Here is a 17,094-nt window from a genome sequence, read left to right as displayed (position 1 = left end):
ATCTAAAAAATGGCAATTTCATATAGTTTGAACTAATACATTATAATAACATAACTTTATTACTGATTTTTAAATGAGCTACCATTTGAAACAAAACAATTATTGATAGAAAATGCTCAAAAGAAAACAAAATTCTACTTTCTGTTATCAGACATTGTTGGGGGGACAACATATCCCAGTTTGGAGTAAAAAAGTATCACCATACATGCTATTACCATCACTGACATAACAATATTAGTATTGCTAACAAAGAATACATTTACTAGTAAAACAACATTTAACATAATTTAATCTATTTTCATGACAAAGACATTACTTTAGAATTTTCCTTCAAACATCATACTACACAAATGCTAATCTATGGGTCGGTAAAGACTTTGATTAACAACATGGCTGAATAAAATGGCCAAGATGTTTTTCAGTTCCTTTCTTGATACAAATAATAGCTAAGTCACTCTTGCAAAATTAAAGTTCCACAATACTGCGGTACTATGCAAGCCTATTTCAGTGATAATTCCGGTTATACTACTCTGTTTATCTAAGTCTTCCCCTTGTGGTTTGTTTTAAGGGAATTCCTAAAAAAAAAATTTCATGCCGGCAGTTATAAATTATCGGGGTTGCTTCAATATTAGTGACACTAGTTTATGAAATTAATGAAGCCTTTATTTGTAAGTTAACTTCTTTTAAGTTCAATGACATTGAAATTTTATTTAAATTCTACCATAAAATCAAAACTTCTCCAAACTGAAAAGCCAACCTTTACTAACTTTAACTTCTACAAAAAAAGAATTTGACTATGCTAACATAGACTTTTACCAAGAATAAAATATCCTTATCCAACCAATGGAAAATTTCCCCTTCAAATTAAAAGCAAATGTTTTTAATAGAGGAAATATTCATAAACAAACACATGCTATGGAAGACTGCTTAAGTTTGGATTTCATTTTGCACTGAAAAACACCAGGAATTAAAATACACGTGATTAAAAAATAAGCTTAAAGAGAACCTTAAAACTGAACCAATTCAATTATTCACATCACCCAATAAGATCCTCTTATTTTTTTTTTTACCACCACTATGTTCAATCAAAAGATCATCATAAAAATATATTTTGGAAATATATTTCTTATCAACAAGTGTAGCTAATTTCCTATCACTCTGCAAAATTGTAAGAGTAAAAAAGAAACTGAAAATGCAACCAACAATCTTCTAAAACTTACAAGATCTGGTTTAAAAAGAGAAAAAGGTCCAACCGAAACCACAAGGAATAACTGGTACTCTTAATGCCTCCTTTTCATCGGTCTGCATCAACTGTAACTCTTCCTAACTCCACCAAGACAACAAAGTGAGGCGGTCCGGCCCACGGAACCCAAGTCTGTGAGAACCGCAGAGCTTCCCTCTCTCTCTGGGGATGAGGACAAGGATAAAAGGTGTTCTGTTTTCCCCTAGTCCTGTAAGAGGAGCCATTGAGCTGGGCCACACAACCAGACAACAGAACACAGGAAAATTCAGATCAAAGCAAGGGCGCATGCCAGGAGAATATGCAATAAAACCCTTTGCCAAAGCATTTAGGGAAAAAAAAAAAAAAAGGGCAGCAAGGAGGTGAAGAGACCATCTTCTTAACACAGGGAGGCAGGGAGAAACAAAATCTGCTTGTACTGAGGAGCTGAGAAAACAGTGTCCTAGATATACCGAAGTATTTCTGTGGACGTGTATAGGAGTGAGTACCTTGACATTACCAATGAACGAAACCCCAAAGGCGGTGTCCTATACGTCCTGGAGTATTCCCATACACACATATATGAGCATATTTCCATTAAACCCAAAAAGCAAAGTGTTGTAGGTATACAGAGAGGAGAATATTAATTTCCAACCAACATATAAAAACATTCACTTTCAATTAAAACACGCTGGTTTTGCAGTAAGAAACATACAATATTGTTTAAAGAACACCAGAGGCAGAATTGGGTGGAGGTTTGATAAAGTAGTGTCTCTTTTTCTTCAGACCCTTTTTAATGATCTTTGATTCTCTCATTTCATAGGGGACACGGAGGAGGGACACACACACACACACACACACACAATTAGGTCTCCAGAAACAAAGGAGGGTCTCCGGCCTATGGAAGCACACACGCCCCCACCCACAGACAGGGGGCCACCACCTGACTTTAATTAATGGGTAAGCTGAGGCAAGAGGTCTCACCCCAGCCCACAGCCATACGCACAGTGACAAACGGGCACGAGACCAACGCCACAAAGAAAGGGGAGGGGCAGGTGGGGACCAGGAAAACACTGCCACGCCGCGCCCCCTAAAGCGCGTTCCCATAGCCAGAGCAGAGACAGCCGTCCTCACCATCCTCGTCCTCGCCTCCCCGCTTATCCAAGCCGCCACCCAAGCCCGGGGACCGACGCCGGGCAAGGGCTAGCGGGGCGTGCGGGGAGCCGCGAACCTTCCCTCTGTGACCTCCGGGTGACAGACAGCCTCGCGCCGCCCTTTGTGCGGGACGCACCCCCGGCCCCGGTGGACCCCCTCCGCGTCCCTCCCGGCCTGGGCCGCTGTGCCACCGCTCCTCGTCGAAACGCCCGGAGAGTGAACGGGGGAGGCTGGCGCGGGCCCGCGGTCTCCTCAGCATCCCGAACCCGGAGCCGCCCGGTCCCCTAAGCCCCGGCCCGGGGGCGACGGCCCCCGGCGCTCCGCCCTCGCTCCCTCACTTACTCGGGTGCGCCGGCTGCGGCGGCGGATGTGCGGAACGGTCAGCGCCGGGAGGCGGGCGACGGGCGGCAGACTGCTGGCTGCGAGCGTCCGTCCGGACAGAGCGCGGCTGAGGTGGCGGCGGTAGACTGCGCTCGGCGGCCCCCGACGAGGGGCGGGCCCGGCGGGGGAGGGGCGGGCACCGCGCCTCTCATTCATGCAGCGGGGGCGGGGTGAGGGACCCGGATGCCCGGGCAGCTCCCGCCCACCTCACTGAGGGCGCTGTGGCTTCAGAGTCTGCAGTGCGCACGCGCAACGCTTGGTGGCCTGGCCTGGTCCCGCCCCGCCCACTGGAGGGTGGGGGCGGATACTCCACGGGCCGGTTTGTCGCGGACAGATCTATCTACTCTCTCATCTGTTTAGTATTTTTGCATGTTCTATAAACATTTTTTTCAAGAGAGGGCTTGGAACGCTACCTCCTGCCTACCATCCAGTCTGCCAGTCTCCGGGGGCACAGGAATGCCCATTAGTTTGATGGAAAGACAGCGCACACCGCCCCCACCCTCCGTTTCTCTTGCAGCAGGTCCTGTCAGCTGAATGCTGGAACCACAGTGGGAGATGAGACCCAGAATCTGAACAGAGTGAACTGTGTGCAAGAAAGAGTGCATTACATTGTTTGTTTGGGGTCCCCTCAGCCCCCAGCTGTCATTCCACAGGGCAGTCAAGAAATTGACCTTGGTTTTGGAGTGGGCTCAGCCTTTTCTGTAATATCAAAGCTTCAAGTTTTGCAGCTCCACGGATCTGTGCAGGCCTCTCATCTTTCGTAGGCAGTATATTTTGTGGAGACACCCTTCTGTTCTTAGCCCTTTAGCTTTGCCACTCCTGGGCCACAGAAATCTTTGTCGATGCTGGGAGCCTGCGGGAGGCCTCACACCCTTCCCCTCTGAGGTTCCTCAGCTGAGTGTGAGGGTACAGCTCAGTCCCCCTGTCCCCTTCTGAGGCTCTCCTTCTCTTACCTTCCAGGTTTTCCTCAATTAAGCCATAAACAACTCAGTGGCTTAATTTGGGGAAGCAAAAAGTCATCGTGGAAAGTGCCTGTAGACAAGTTCCTTCTGCTTTGGCAAACCATAAGCCTCCGGCAAGGGGGAAGTAAAGACAAAAACATCAGTGAACATGTCAAGAAGTTACTCAGTAGTTACAGGCCTCCAAGGTGAGAGATGGTTGGAGGCATGTGCTGCATAGAGTGTAGAAAAAGGAAGGATGTGGGAGACCCATTCTTCCTCTAAAGCTGCCTGTCAACACTTATCCCTCCCTGCCCTGAAAGAACCTCAGGGGGCTTTTCCTTCTACCTTCCCTTCTAGATCTCAATGAAAGCTGTTACCAGGATGGCCTTCTCAACTGTGGTTTGCTGATACCTGTCACTTTTTAAATTTAAATTTTTATATTTTTACTGTTTACTTATCTTTGAGAGAGAGAGAGATACAGAGATAGAGTGCGAGCTGGGGAGGGGCAGAGAGAGGGAGACACAGAATCTGAAGCAGGCTCCAGACTCTGAGCTGTCAGCACAGAGCCCGATGTGGCGCTCGAACCCATGAACTGTGAGATCAGGACCTGAGTTGAAGTCCGTGGCTCAACCAACTGAGCCACCCAGGTGCCCTGATACCTGTCACTGATTAAACTGGGCCTCCTCATCTCTCTCCTGGCCTATTGATTCCCATGTAAATCAATTCTCATTATATGCAAATCTGTCCATATTGCTCTTTTTCTAAAGTATCCCACTTAGTACTTTGATCCTTATTTTCCAGGCATTTCCAGAGCAGCACCCTCAGTGCCTGTATTCTTGCTGTTCTCTGCTAGGAAAGCAAGCTTATCTAGGAACGCTTAAGAGTTGCTTTTTAAAATATGTATTTTTAAGTTTATTTTGAGAGTGAGAGAGAGAGAGTGAGCGCATGCATGAGCGGGGGAGGGACAGAAAGAGGGGGAGAGAAAGAATCCCAAGCAGACTCAGTGCTGTCAGCACAGAGCCCAACATGGGGCTCGAACTCACGAACCGTGAGATCATGATTGAGCCGAAATCAAGAGTTGGATGCTCAACTGACTGAGCCACCCAGGTGCCCCATAGTTACTTTTTAATGAAGTCTTCCTATCCCTACCTTGTTGACAGACTTTCTTTTGGAAACTTTCTGGGTCCTGTACCCAAGTCCATCCCAGCCCCAGGCACACTTAGGATTCATACTCATTTGCTAGTATTTTCCTCCCCAACCAGAATGTGAACCCTTTAATGATGGGAACAATGTCTTCTCAAGACTTAGCAGGTGATTGGCAAACAATCACCAACAATGGTTGTTGGGGCAGGTGATGTTCCCTGGTAGGCCAGGAAGGTTCCACAGGTGTGAGAAGAGCTAAGCTCTCTTTTCTTTCTCCTCCCTTCTTGTGGCTTCCTTTCCCTGCTGCCACTGATATGTGTTTGAAAACCTGTCTTATTTGTTTGTTTAAAAAGCTTGGTTAGAAATTCTCCAGTCCAAGAAGGCTATAGGGTTGAGGGTGGAGTGGCGTTAGCTTCATGTCCTTTGTCCTTGTGAAACTCAGGAGAGAGAGAGTATAATAGATTGTTCCTTGTTTCTCTTGGAGAAGTCAGATTTTTTTGATCTCCTTGTGTCTCCAGCTGGAGATTCACAAGCTGATCCATGATCCTATCTGCCTACTGATACAGAGGGTTGTACTTCCCTCTCACTATACCCAGCCACCCCCACCTAGACAAAATGCATGTGGGGGTGACTGTGGGTACATTAAGAGAGGCCTGGGCAGTTTAGGTGCATACCCCAAAACAGCAGGCATCCAGGACTTGAAGTAGTAGCTTTCTCAGCTAACACGGTCCTTTGTTCCTTGATGGAGGGGTGGGGAAGGCTTCACTGTTTAGGGCTTCAGAGGATGTCCCTCCTTCTATGTTCTCTTCCCCCTCCCCCCAGTCCTCTTCCTACCTTATACTTCTTTTAAAGCATTTTCCTCACCCCCACCCAACCCATTACTCAGGAAATTGCCCTTACCCACATGGTCAAAAGTCCTTCAAGACTCCTCTATCTTCTGGAAAATAAATGGCATCTAATTTTAAGTCAAATGTTAGTAACCAATTTTGGAACAGTAACTTTCTGAATGATAACTGTTGTGGGAGCAAGGGCTACCAGTCATCTTGGATCTGGTGCTCAATACAAGTTTGTTGAATGACTGTGTGATCAATAAAGGCAAAATCAGTCTTTCAAAGAGAAGCTAGAAATCGAAGAGATCATGTGGGTTGTTCTCAGCCCAGCCCCTCTACCCATCCTCTCCTCCTGGTGAGGCCTATCCATCTCTTGAGTGGTGGGCACTATTCCAGAAACACATTCCTCATATTGGCCAATGATTTGGCTGCTTAATTATCTAGAGCTCTGAATAACCCTTCCAAGGGTTGACCATTCAATGCTTTGACCCTTTGGACTAGGTCAGCAGAGGAGTCCCCACCATTTCTGTGAGAGCTTGAGGCATACTTCTGTGTTCCCTGAGTCCCTTCATTCGAGAATTCCAAAGTCTCCTGCTGGGCTTCCTCCTACAAGAACCCTCCTGATAGCCCATGTGGACCTCTAGGTGGGGTGTGACCCTGCCCATAGCGTCCTGAATTGCTTCTTGACGAAGGATGTATGTATACAACGAAAACAGTGCAAGTGGGGGAGGAAGTGTAGGCTTCCATGTGCATGGTAGCTTTGGGTAAGGCCATGTCCACTCTCAGAAACAGGAGTCAGGGATTCTGTTTCCTTAGCCACCAGCAATCCATTCCGCCTTTCTGGCACCCACAGGCCCAATAACCCAAATAGAACTCAGAGCCCTCAAAACATAAATGTGCTCAGGATTCCATGTGGGAGCTAGCTGAGACCAGCTGTAGATGGAGAAAGTGGAGGCACAATTCCTCAGGGCTGGTGCAGCCTGCTCAGACTAGTTACTGGATTGGAGTACACCTGTCTTAGTGTGGGTTCTCCCCCAAATAGACCCAAGACAAGGACTGGAATTCAGGTAATTTACTTAGGAGGTAATCTCAGGAAACAGAAGGGGGAAAATGGGAAAGCAGAATAGGGAAGGGAGAAAAGCCAATACGAAGGTGTGTTGATGAGCCAGTTACTGCTCTGGGTGACTTGGGCTCCATTCTGCTGGCAACTCAGAGAAACCTTGTGGAACAGTCTCAACACTGTCCTTCCAAATGTTGATGAGACTGGAGTATTTACCTACTGACATCCATCTCCCTTTTGCTTATAGATGACCACCATGGAACATTCAAATTACGACTGTGCAGCAAGGCATGCTACCTAGCTCAGCTCCTCCTGCCTCTACCACTACCATCACATTAGAATACCACCATCACCACAATTCCCACCCCTCTTCAGTTTTCCCACCCAACTGTGTCACTACCTTTTCTCTTTGTTCTTAGGTCTGATCTTGAAAGAGGAAGTGAAGTGGGGTGATATCTTTGCCCACAAACTGTTCTAGGAAAAAGGAACTGTAGTGGTTCTTCCCCCATTTGAAACTATCTGATCTACCCAAATAGCTCTCTGCCATCATCACCTCATCCCAAAGCAAGAGACAGGAAAGAGAGACAGGCAGTCTTTCTGGAAGGACTGCTGGCATCACAGAGTCATAGAAGCAGAGCTAGAAGGGATGCACTCTCTCCCTAGAAAAATGAACCTATGTTTTGCTTCTCCTGCTACTGTAGCACCTCCTCTAAGCAGCTTTCCCTAGTTTATCTTGGCTTTCTGCCCTTCCAACCCACATGATCATAACTCATGAACTGTGAGATCATGACCTGAGCTGAAGTCGGAATGCTTATCTGAGCCACCCAAGTGCCCCCTCAATGGATTTTTTAAAAAGACACAACCTGGGGCACCTGGGTGGCTCAGACGGTTAAGCATCCAACTTCAGCTCAGGTCATGATCTTGCAGCTCGTGGGTCCGAACCCCACGTTGGGCTCTGTGCTGACTGCTCAGAGACCAAAGCCTGCTTCTGATTCTTTACCTGCCTCTCTCTGCCCTTCCTCTGCTCAAGCTCTGTGTGTCTCTCTTTCTCTCTCCAAAATGAATAAACATTTAAAAAATAAAAATAAATAAATAAAAAGATGCAAACTCAGAGGACAGAGAAAATAGAAAGGGAGACTGGCAAAAACAATTTTGTAAGCTGGAAAACAGATGGATGAGTGGTAACTGACTTAGCAGCACCCCCCTCCCCCCAAAAAGCTAAAAGCCCAGGAAAAGCAAAGAACAGCCCTATTTTCATGGCAAAATCCTAAAACAAAACAGAACAAAAACAACCAAAACCAAGCAAACAAATAAAGGAGTTGGCAGTCCTAGATACCTCTGGAACTGAGCAAGCCAATATCAGAAGAATCGGGTGAAAGGTGATTGGGAAACAGTTAAAATCCTAGTTCTCTTCTACCACTCTCCATGCTGCAGAGCCCCTCTCCCAACAGGCAGAGCGCTGGAAATGTAGTCTCCAGAGAGGGTAAAACAAGGTTTCTGGATTGGGTACATCAGGAACAGCTGAGAACAAAAGGTTTCAGGTGAAGAGCAGGGCCATTAAACGAATATTTACTCACTGCAGACAGATCCTCAGCTTTCTTTTCTGCTCACTTATCAAATCCCTGGCAGCCACACTCCATCCCTTGTCTCTGGAATTCTGACCAGTCCAAAAGGAAAGAACTAAAGATACTGACATTAGAATTTTCAATAAATGACAACCCATGTCTCCCTACAGTGAATCTCTGAGTTGACACGTCTGACTCCCACACTTTCAATAAGTTTTTCAGGGCTTTGCTCTTAATCAAAAGCAGACAGCAAAAGATCACCTTAGATTCCCTAGAAAAGAGGCTTAAATGAAGATTCAGGTGCACACGATTTATTGAGGGTGAGCTCTCAGCAGACACCTTCTCTACTCCTCATATCTCACCTCCTCCGGAAGGAGCTGAGCAAGGATGTGGTCTCAGCTGGAGTCTAGCCTCAGTCTGATCCTACAGGGAGCCCTGGAGTGTGAATTGCATGACAGGATTGATTTTGCCTTGAAGCAAGAGGGCTGTTTTGTGCCCACACATTAATCAATCATTGATTGTGGGCTGCCAGGGAGGAGGCCATAATCTCCCAAACAAGGAAGCTCCTGTCTGAGGTCAGTTCTCTAGAGAAAGGGGCAACTCTGATCCATTAATAACCAACACTCGCAGCAGCTGAGGGTATGGGTAGGCCACCAATAACATCTGCTACAGATTACTAGATACCTGAGGAAAACTGCTAACATGCAAGAGAAGAAACAAATAATAATAAAAACAAATAAAAATAAGCAAGCAAACTAACAACTAAAAGAAATAGAAAAAAACAACTTGGAAGAAACCAAGACTTATTCTCAAGGATAAGAGATATTACATCCACGAAACAAGAATAAGATGCTATTTTAGAAGACAGGAAACAAAAATAAGCTTTTAAAAACAAACAAACAACCCTGATGGCAGAAATGAAACTCGATAGAGGGTTTAGGAAATAAAGTCTGGGTTATCTCCCAGAAATAGATCCAAAAGACAAAACAATGAAAAATAGGAAAGAAAAGAGGAATGCAGAAGGAATAGTCCAGAAGGTTTAAAATCTGAATAACATGTATTCTAGAAGGAGAGGAGAGGAAATTAATAATGAGATAAATCAAGAAAAATCTCTCAAACTGAAAAAAACAAATTTCCAGGTTGAAAGGGCCCATCACATGCCTAGATCAACATATAAAATAGGCCCAACCAACACACATACTTATGAAACTTCAGAACCCTGAGGACAAAGAAAATTACACAAGCTTGAATAAAGAAAAAACGAGTCATATACCAAGTCTCAAGAATCAGAATGGCTTCAGACTTCTCTTCACTGGAACTGTTCCAGAAACACTGGCAGGTAGAATACTAAAGTAATATCTTTATAATTCTAAAGGAAATTTGTTTCCAATGTAGAATTCTATACCCCGTGAAACTATCAATCAAGAACTAAGTAGAATAAAGACTTTCAGATATGCACAATCTCATGCTTTCATTAGTTGGAAGTAACTGAAGTATGTGCTTTACCAAAATGAGACTACACCATAGAGAATGACACAGAATACAGGAAGAAGGAGATCCAACACTGTGGGGAATCCCTGTGAGGCCGATATAGTATGAACCTAGGAGGATTGGAGCAGAGAGATGCAAGAAACAGAGATGTTAAGGATTGTCGTTACCAAGATGTCATTACTAAGATCGACACCATAGCACTTTATAACCAGTTTTTCTTTGAGGTACAGACTTCTGAGGTAAATTGGCTAAATGACAGAGACCCCACTTATTGTTGGAAAGATTTCTAGCCTAATACTGTTGAGACTTGGTATCCAGTCCTGGCTTTGGCTTGAAGTGGCTGTGCTGGGAAAGTCTCTTTCCCTTCCTGGACTTCTAGATCATCTTCTGTAAATGTCAAGAATGGGCATGTCTTGAATGGGCAAGAATTCCATGTGTCTTTAAGGCTATTTGTGCCTCTGTGAAATTTATTCATGATATATCATTCTATGAGTTTTGAAAAATGCATAGATCATTTAACCACGTCCACAGTCATGCTACAGAAACAGTTCCATCACCCTAAAAAAATGCTCTCATGGTACTCTTTTGTAGTCAACCATCTCTCCTCCCCTTAACCCCTGGAAACCACCAATCTATTCTCCATCCTTATAGTTGTATCATATAATTTATCATATGAATGGAATCATACAGTATAAAGCCTTTTGAGTCTGGCTCCTTTCATTTTACACAGTGCAGATGGTTTGACACACTAGCCATCAATTACCACTAATCTTGTTTTCAGTGTTCCCTGAAGCAGATTCAGAGACAAGAATTCAAATGTTAATAATTGATGTAGGAGATGATCTCTGGAAGCGCTGCTTAGGGGAATGAAGACAGGGAAGGGAAGGGAGCCAGTATAGGGTGTGTTTTTTTCACGGAGAATATCACTGTTTTTTTCAAAAACTCCACTCTCTTGGGACTCTGGGATCTATTGCAGAACTCACAACCCAGAGCTGTCCAGCCTAATGAGTGAAGAAGCTAGGATATTTATCTACCAACTCTTCTTTCACCATTGGTTGAGGGTTGCTTCTGGGGGCCTTAACTCCCCAGCATTCTGGCTTTCCTGGTATGTGGATCAAGAATGTTCTTGCCACCAGAAAAAAAGCCCTCAGGCAGAAAGTTACAGGTGTTCACATTAAGCAGCATTTGGTGTGCAGTAGTGAGTGCCATAAGAGATGTGTGGGGCATTGACACCATCAGCTATGCCCTGCCCCACCAGTGAGAGAATGAAACCAGCTTCAGAGAGGAGCATTGAGGACTTCTGTGATTAGGGTGTGAGAAGACAGCCAGGACAACGAACCCCCCGGTCCCACTGGATGAATTCTAAGGATGAGAACTGTTTTGCCTTGAGAGTAGGAGGGGAACTCTGAGAGGTAAAACTGCCCCCTCTTAGGATGGATGGAGACCACCCCAAAACAGGGCTACATCCCCACTGCTGAATCACACCCATGCATCTTCCCCCTCCTCTATTAGAGTCCCCGATGTGAACAGTAGAGCTTTTTCTCTAGACAGTTGGTAAAACAGGCTTGTATTATTAGAACTCTTGGCTCTCTTAGCAAATTGTTGGTGTAATGGATGTGCAACTCAGCAGAAAAATGCAGACGTGTAAGAAATACCTTTCAATTTTCACAACCTAAATTGAACTCAGTTTCTATTGTGCACTTCATTGTGTATTGGTGTCACCTTAATATCAATCAGTTGTTGCCCGTTTCCAGGAGGCTTTCAGAAATCCAAAGCGTCAGCAGGTGGCTTCCGGTCTGCATCATCACTGTCCACGTCAGTATCACATGAGATGTGCTCTCTTGATGTTGTCTTTGGTGGTCAGTTCACACAAATCCTTGCTGGCCCAACCCTCATTCTTGACTGCTTGACTCCTTGGGGGCTGGCTGTCTCTCAGCCAACTCCTGTGCCCTTCTTGATTAATGGGGTATTCTAACGTTTTGTGATGGGCTAAGAGCACTTGGTGGATTATCCAGGACTCTTCAGATTTTCTGGGCTATTCACAGATAGACACAACTCATCCTGTTCTTTCCACACTTTCCGGACTCTTGGAAGCCCTGACAAGGTTGACTCAACCTGCTGCATGCACACAACTATCTCCTCTGGGAGGTCTTATTGCCATCCTGAGCTCTATCCAGGGTTATCTCTACACTTGGATTTTCTAAGCCTATATGGGTTTCATTGAGGAAAAAAGGCAAGATGTAGAGCTAACTTTCTCAGGTATCCACCATCATGTAATTCTCCGTATCACTCAGTTTGGGGATTTATTCTAGTGTAGGTATGGGTGAGTGCTTTCTTTCAAATCATTGTATTTTCTTAAATATGTTATACCATATACGTATATTCCTCTAGGTTTCTTTCTAGTGGACTGTTTTTTAAATTAGCTTTTTATTTTGAGATAATTGTAGATTCCCATGAAATTGTAAGTAATCAGAAAGATCATTGTACCCCTCATTCAGTTTCCTCCAATGGTAAAATCTCGCATAATTATAGCTCAAGAGCAGAGCCAAGAAATTGACATTGCTACAATATACCAATCTTACTCAATTTTCTCTAGTTTTATAGGCACATGTGCATGTGTGTGTGTATGTGTGTATTCCATTTTATGAAATTTATCACAAACGTAGATTCATGTAATCACCACCATAGTTGAGCTATAGAGCAGTTTAGCCACTACAAGGATCCCTTATGCTGCCCTTTTATAATCATACCCATATCCTTGCTACCCTACTCCACCCCATGCTGTCCCTAAATCCTGAAAACTGCTAATAGATTCTCCATCTGTATAATTTTGTCATCTCAAGAATGTTGTATAAATGAAATTATACAGCATGTAACCTTTGGGGATTGGCTTTATTTACATATAATTCCCTGGAGATTCATCCAAGTTGTATGTATCAGTAGTTCATGCCTTTTTATTGCTGACTAGTATTCCACAGTTTATGGAACCATTCACCGATTGAAAGACTCTCAATTGGTTCCATTTTGAGCTATTATGAATAGTAAAAACAATACAATAGTGATGAACCTTTATGTACAGGTTTTTGTGTGAACATAAGTTTTCTGGGATAAATGCCCAGGAGTGTCATTGCTGAGTCATATGGAATTTTATAAGAAACTGTCAAATTGTTTTCTAGAGTGGCTGTACCATTTGCTATTCCCGCCAGCAATGTATCAGTAATCCAAATTCTCTGCATTCTTACCTGCATTTTGTGTGCCACAGCTTTTTATTTTAGCCATTCTGGTAGGTGTGTAGTGATATCTCATTGTGGCTAATGATGTTGAACATGTTTTTTTCATTTCCCCAGTGGCTAATGATGTTGAACATTTTTTTCATGTGCTTATTAACCATCTGTAGAACTTCTTTGGTGAACCGCTTGGCCAATCTTTTGCTCGTTTTCTAACTGGATTATTTGTGGGGGGTTTGTTTGTTTTTGATTTTTTACTGTTGAATTTTCAGAGTTCTTTATATATTCTAGACACTAGTCTTTTGTTGGATATGTAGCTTAAAAATATTTTCTCCCAGGCTGTGGCTTTTATTTTCATCCCCTTAAAGGTTCCTTCACAGAGTTTTTAATTTTGATGAAGCCCAATTTATCAAATATTCCTTTTATGGATTATACTTTTGGTGTCAAATTATGAACCCTTTATCTGGCCTTAGATCCTAAAAATTTTCTCCTAAGGTTTTTTCTAAAATTTTACATTTAAGTCTATGATTCATTTTGAGTTAATTTTTGTACAAGGTATGATATTATGTTAAAGGGGTTTTTTTTCCTTTCTTTTCTTTTTTTCCTTTCTTTTCTCTTTCTTTCTTTCTTTCTTTCTTTTTTTGTTATTGTTGTTTGCCTTTGGATGTCAAATTGTTCTAGCACCATTTGTTGAAAAGGCTACCCTTCCTCTGTTGAATTGGTTTTGCATCTTTGTAAAAGGGGAATTGGGCATATTTGTGTGACTCTACTTCTGTGTTCTCTCTTCTGTTCCACTGACCTATACATCTATCCCTATGCCAATACCACGAAGTCTTTGTTGTTGTTGTTGTTGTTTTTGTTATTAAACTTGTGGGGTTTTTTTTGTTTTTTTGTTTTTTTTTTTTTAAGTAGGCTTCACACAGAGCAGGAGCCCAACTCAGGGCTTGAACTCGAGACCCTGAGATCAAGAGTCAGATGCTTAACCAACGGAGCCACCCAGGCACCCTGATAAAATCTTAATTACTATAGCTATATAATAACTCTTTAAATTTGGTATACTAATTCCTCTTGATATTTCTTCTTTTACACATTTGTTTTATCTGTTCCAGGTCCTGTGCCTTTCCATATAAATTTTATATTAATTTCCCCAGGTTCTTTGAGATGTAATTGACATATAACATTGTATACGTTTAAAGTATAAAACATAGTGATTTTATATATGTATATATTGTGAAATGATTACCTGAATGAGATTAATTAACACTTCCATAACCTCATATAGTTATATTTTGTATGTATGGTGAGAACTTTTAAAATCTACTCTCTTAGCAGCTTCCAAATATATAATACAGTATTTTAACTATAGTCACCCTGATGTACATTAGATCACCAGAGCTTATTCATCTTATAACTCTCACTTTCTCCTCCTTCTCTTCTCCCGCTTCCCCTTCTGCTGCTTCTTCCAGTCTTTGTCCAGTTTTGGTATCAGAATAACATTGGCCTCGTAAAATGAGTTGGAAAATGTCTTTTCCAGAAGACATTGTATAAATTGGTATTACTTCTTTAAATGTTTGTTAGAATTCTGGAAAATTCTGGAAATGTCTTTTCCAGAAGTCATTGTATAAATTGGTGTTAATTCTTCTTTAAATGTTTGTTAGAATTCCCATAGGGACCTGGATATTTCTTTTGCAGGAGTTTTTAAGTTATGGATTAATTTTATTTAATGTGGGGCACCTGGGTGGCTCAGTCGGTTAAGCGTCTGACTTCAGCTCAGGTTACAATCTTGCTTGCGGTTTGTGGGTTTGAGCCCTGTGTTGGGCTCTGTGCTGACAGCTTGGAGCCTGGACTCTGCTTCAGATTCTGTGTCTCTCATGCTCTCTCTGCCTCTTCCCTGCTTGCAGTCTGTCTCTCTCTAAAATAAATGAACATTTTAAAAAATTTTAATTTATTTAATGGTTATAGGATTACCCAGATTATCTATTCCATCTTGGTAGAAATTTGGTAGTTAGGTAGGTTGATTGGTCTATTTCTTTTAAATTGCATAAAATTCTTTTAAATGAGCATAAAATTTTTTTATAGCATTCCCTTATTATCCTCCTAATAGTTTCAGGAATGAAGTGATATCCTATTTTATTTCTGATATGGTAATATTTGTCTTCTTTTTTTGATCTTCATCAGTTTTGCTAAAAGTTTATAAACTTTATTAAATTTTTCAAAGAACTAGCTTCTTGTTTCAATAATTTCTCTATTATCCTATTTTTAGCTTCATTGATTTTTTTTGTTCCTCATTTATTCAGACTGATTTGGGTTTATTTTGCTGTCATTTTGCCTAGTTTCTTGAGGTAGGAACTTAGATTATTGTTTAGAGGCTTTTCCTCTTTTCTAATGTAAGCATTTAGTGCTTTATTTTTTTTAATTTTTAAAAAGTTGTTTACTTATTTTTGAGAGAGAGAGAGAGAGAGAGAGAGAACAGGGGAGGAGCAGAGAGAGGGGGAGACACAGAATCCGAAGCAGCTCCAGGCTCTGAGTTGTCAGCACAGAGCCTGACCTGGGGCTTGAACCCTCGAGCTGTGAGATCATGACCTGAGCTGAAGTCGGACGCTTAACTGACTGAGCCACCCAGGCACCCTATAGTGCTTTATTATAAATTTTTTTTTTTTTTAATTTGAGAGAGACAGACAGTGCAAATGGGGGAGGGGCAAAGAGAGGGAGAGAGAAGTGCTGCCCAGAGCCCAACACAGGGCTCTAACTCATGAAACCATGAAGTCATGACCTGAACTGAAACCAAGAGTCAGATGCTTAACTGGCAGAGCCACCCAGGCACCCCACCATTTGGTGCTTTAAATGTCCCATGCAGCATGGCTTTAGTCACATCCCACACATTCTGATATGTTGTTATTTCATTTTAATTTAGTTCAGCCTTTAAAAAAAATATTTCTCTTGAGTCCTCTTTGACCCATAGATTATTTAGATGTGTGTTTAGCTTCTAAATTTTGGAGCTTTGCATGTTGTCCATCCATTATTGATTTTTTACCCTGCTTCCACTGTGGTCAGAGGTCATACTTTGTCGATACGGTTTCAATTATTTTAAATTGGTTGAGGTTTGTATCCTATGAATTCTTGAAAAAAATGTGTATTCTGCTATTGGTGGGTGCAGTATTCTTCAGATGCCAGTATCCTAGTTGATGATGTTGAGTTTTTCTCTATCTTTAGTGATTTTCTAATAGTTTTATCACTTGCTGAGAATGGGGTTGAAGTCTCCACTTGTAATTGTGGATTTGTCTATTTCTTCTTTCAACTCTATCAGTTTTTCGTATCATATATTTGGAGACTCTTTTCGGCATGTACACATTTAGGATCCTTGTGCTTTCCTAGTGGATGGATCCTTTTATTTTTATGTAATGTTGTTCTTTGTCTCTAGCAGGAAAAAGTATTATCCCCATTTACAGATGAGGAGACTGAGGTGCAAAAGAATTTAAAACTGGGTCTAAGAATGCTGGAAATCGAAAACCCCCATTAGGTAAACCCTACAGTAATAATATTTGCAGGCAAGATCCAGTGATGGTTGCTAAAATTAGTAGGTGAAAATTTAGCAGGCAACAAAATCTCAAAGTATCTCCTCAGCATACTTCTTATAATTATTATAGTTATTAATTATAAGAATATCAAAGTGGGGAAACCCTGCAGACACCACTATAATCAAGGGATCAAGGTTAAGATCACTAGTAATAGCCATACTGACATTGCATACTCCTGACATGATGCACTGAGAAAGGCACAGTATTGCTTGTTACCTCGATCTAATCATAATAAAATACCAGACAAACCCAAAGTGAGAGACAGTCTACAGAATCCCACAGAGGTGCCTGGATTAGAAACCAGAGCCTCTATTCTTTCCACTTTGGTCCCGGAGGGTATGGAAGCCAAGGATGTGGGTGTCCCTCATTTTTGAGGGGCAATGCACTGCTGGCTGGACAGGTACCTATCTCCCTGTTTGGGACTCTTTGCTGGAGTGCTTTCTTCAAAGCATGAAGGTGGTTTTGGGTATGCCGCCCAGAGATGAAATCACTCTCCCATCACCC

At 42.5% G+C, this 17,094-nt stretch overlaps 1 protein-coding gene across 4 annotated transcripts in view; it reads right to left on the bottom strand.

Moving 5' to 3' along the window:
* Nucleotides 1–2,894, bottom strand: part of RNF24 (ring finger protein 24) — a 79,368-nt gene extending 76,474 nt beyond the window's left edge. For 2 of the 4 annotated variants that reach the window (XM_058684995.1, XM_058684997.1), the window contains exon 1: nt 2,717–2,894. The gene's annotated coding sequence lies outside the window, so the exon portion shown is untranslated. The remainder of the gene's footprint in view (nt 1–2,716) is intronic. The other 2 variants (XM_058684994.1, XM_058684993.1) reach the window with 2 other exon arrangements.
* Nucleotides 2,895–17,094: the final 14,200 nt, after the last annotated feature.

This window comes from Neofelis nebulosa, chromosome 9 (genome assembly GCF_028018385.1).
Source record: "Neofelis nebulosa isolate mNeoNeb1 chromosome 9, mNeoNeb1.pri, whole genome shotgun sequence".
NCBI lineage: Eukaryota > Metazoa > Chordata > Mammalia > Carnivora > Felidae > Neofelis > Neofelis nebulosa.
The sequence above is the reverse complement of the archived record's forward strand: the minus strand, read 5'-3'. Positions and strand labels throughout refer to the sequence as shown.